The sequence below is a fragment of the Saimiri boliviensis genome, chromosome 3 (genome assembly GCF_048565385.1).
Source record: "Saimiri boliviensis isolate mSaiBol1 chromosome 3, mSaiBol1.pri, whole genome shotgun sequence".
Classification (NCBI taxonomy): Eukaryota; Metazoa; Chordata; class Mammalia; order Primates; family Cebidae; genus Saimiri; species Saimiri boliviensis.
In genome coordinates this window covers 76,401,296-76,404,468 of record NC_133451.1, presented here as the reverse complement: position 1 = coordinate 76,404,468, position 3,173 = coordinate 76,401,296, and the positions used below count along the sequence as shown (strand labels likewise).

General features: G+C 45.3%; 2 pseudogenes; both read right to left on the bottom strand.

Annotated features, from left to right (window-relative positions):
* Positions 1 to 405: 405 nt before the first annotated feature.
* Positions 406 to 2,669, bottom strand: LOC104650720 (large ribosomal subunit protein eL19-like; annotated as a pseudogene).
* LOC101042443 (large ribosomal subunit protein eL6 pseudogene) lies at positions 1,399 to 2,313 on the bottom strand (annotated as a pseudogene).
* Positions 2,670 to 3,173: the final 504 nt, after the last annotated feature.

The window sequence follows — 3,173 nt, the reverse complement described above, 5'->3', positions numbered from 1 at the left end:
TCTTGGTGACTCTCATTCACTCACTGTCACGACTTCAGCTCTCACCTCAACAGAAAACTCTTAGATCCCCCTCTGAAACTAATTTAGTTCAGATGTACATTTCACATTAGCTGCTAAATATATTTCCATCTGACATTCCAATAACGTCACCTAAATAAAATATCTAAAACCATTAGTCTTCTGCAAAAGCCAGTTTTGCTTTTGAAATTTCTTACATTTGTTCTCATGGTATTGCTCTGCCAGCCAGTTGGGGCCAAAACCTGGAATTCATTCTCTTCTCCTTCTCATTTCACTCTGGCTCCTGGGTGAGTCACCAAGTCCACTGAGGGTCCCATCACAAAGATATGTCCATCTGTCTCTCCAATTTCATCTGTATTTCTGTTTTTGTTTTTTTTTTTTAGGCTTGTTTTATTTTAATGGCTGATCTGTGTAATTACAGAGGCCAGTATGTACAGACAAAGGGGGAGCTTTTATTTCTTAGTCTCTTGCTCCTTGGACAAAGTCTTGATGATCTCCTCCTTCTTGGCCTGGAGGCACTCTTCAAAGCGCTTGCGTGCTTCCGTGGTCTTAGACCTACAGGCCTCAGCCCGGTCAGCCAGGAGCTTCTTACCGGCCTTGTCTGCCTTCAGCTGTGGATGTGTTCCATGAGCCTCCGTTTGTCCTGGGTCTGTCCCACAGACCCTGGCCGATGGATGAAATGAGTACTCAGACACAGGTACGCAGTGTAAAAACAGCTAGGTGACTGCCTGGCTCTAGTGGCCAGAGAGCAGCCCCAAGAAGCTGGGGCTACTTGCTTTTATTCCGCATAGGCACAATGCCAAAAACCTGGAGCAAACACAACCTGCAGGTAATTAACATTTTTATTGTTCCCCTTTCAGGGAATTTCACACACACATGATCAAAGGTTCTCTCTTAAGTATATATAAGTAGACAAACGTATTTAAGACAAATTCCCCTGCACTCTCTTGTACTACTCCTTGCCCTCTGCCTCAGGGTTATAGAACAGCTGCCTTCAGCTATTCTCTCCAGGGGCTCTGCAAAACCTTCCGACCTTCCAGAATGTTTGTGTCCTTTCCCTATATTTTTTCCCACCACTCTGACCAATCCCCCACATGCTTGTTCGTTTGTTTGTTTGTTTGTTTGTTTTGAGATGGAGTCTTGCTCTGTTGCCAGGCTGGAATGCAGTGGCCCGATCTCAGCTCACTGTAACCTCCGCCTCTCAGGTTCAAGCGATTCTCCTGCCTCAAGACTCCCGAGTAGCTGGGACTACAGGCATGCTACCATGCCCGGATAATTTTTGTATTTTTAGTAGAGGCAGGGATTCACCACTTGTTTTTGAACACATTCCCCTTCACCTCCAGGTACAGGCTGTGATACATGTGGTGATCAATCTTTTTTTTTTTTTTAAAGGTAATTGGTTATTTAATTAGATTATTAGGACATTTAAAATACCAATTTGTGAGGATAAATTCCATTTGTTAGGGCAAACACAGATTGCAGGTAGCCCTGGAGCTGAGGAATAGCTTTGATTGTTGGTAAAATTTGTGAGTCCACAGCTTTCTGATCAATCTTGCGCTGCTCTGTAATCTCGTATTTCTCTTTTTCTGTGTCAAAGATCTCACCTTCCTGGTGTCTGGGCTTTCACAGCTTCTTCTTCTTGAAGTAAGCATCAGTAAGATGTTTTGGAATTTTTACATTGCTGATATCAATTTTGGTTGAGGTGGCAATGACAAATTTCTGGTGTGTTCTTCGCAGAGGAACTCGATTGAGGACCAGAGGTCCAGTCACAAGTAATAAGCCACTAGCCAGCTGCTTCAGGAAAACCACCCTCTTGCCCCTGTGGCGTCCAGTGAGGATGATCAGAATGGTCCCGGGGGTAAGGCTGGCTCGCAGTTTTCTCATGTGCTGACTAAAGGGTGTTTTGCCGTGGCTCAACAGCTTTCGAGGCACATCTTCAGTAGGATAATACCTAGGCATTTTGCGAAGTTTAACCACCAGGGTACCGCCGTTTTTGTCACCACCAACTGGTTTTGTAACAGTTGCAAGAACCTTCTCCTTTCTTTTTTCAACCTTGGATTTAGCCGCTGAGCACTTCCTCTTCTACATGGCCTTTCTGGAATACATGGCAGATCGGGAATACCTGCCAATTCCTCTGACAAGAACAGGATTGCGGCTGCAATGGGGCTTCCCCTTCTTGGGCTTTTTAGCCTTGAGGTTACCCTTTTTCACTTTGCTACCAGCATCAGCCTTCTTGGCTTCAGGTTTCTTCTCTTTAGTATCCGGCTTCTCAACTTTTTCACCCGCCATCTTGCAAGATGGAAAAGAGCGGTCAATCTTCTTAGATTCACGGTATCTTCTAAGCAGCCAGCACAGAATCCTCGTTCTCATCCACGTGACCTTCTCTGACATTCAGGCATTGGCTACCCTTTCGCTTATTTTTGCTCATGTGCCTGCCCTTCTGGTGGGCCAAGGTGTTTTTCTAACATCGAGCCTGAGAATGGACTGTCACAGACTTGAGGATGATCAGTCCATCTTTGATCAGCTTCAGATCTGCTGACGGAGTTGGCATTGGCAATTTCATTGGTCTCATTGGGGTCCAACCAGATCTTCTCCTTGCCACAGAGGAGGACACTAGAGGTGAGCCTCTTCTGAAGCCTGAGCATACTCATGGCTGCAGCCACAGCAGTGAAAGGAAAGAGCACCTCCATTTCTGTTTCTACTTCCTGCATCAGTGTGTCCTCACAACTGTTGGGCAGCAACCATCTGTTGCCCCTACTCTGTCTATGATACTGTCTTCCCCTCAAGGAGTTTACAGCCAAAAGGGAAGGTCAGATACATCCACAAACAGCCAGAGATCACAATCCGAGGCTGAAAATGCTGTGCCATGACGTAAATACTTATTAAGTGCCTGACATGTGTCAGGAATTCTTCTAAGCACTGGAATAAGAAGACATGCTTTCTGTGCTTGAGGGGGAAAAAGGACTAGAACATAAGCTCCATAAAGTCAGGGATTCTTGTATGTTTTGGTTCACCACTGTATCCTCAGCCTTTAGAACAGTGCTGGACACTTAGCAGGTGCTTAGTAAATATTTGCTGAAAGACTGAATGAGCAAATTTGTAACAGCACTTCCGGCTTCACTTGGCCATGTCTTAGAGGTCCCATCCTTAGAATG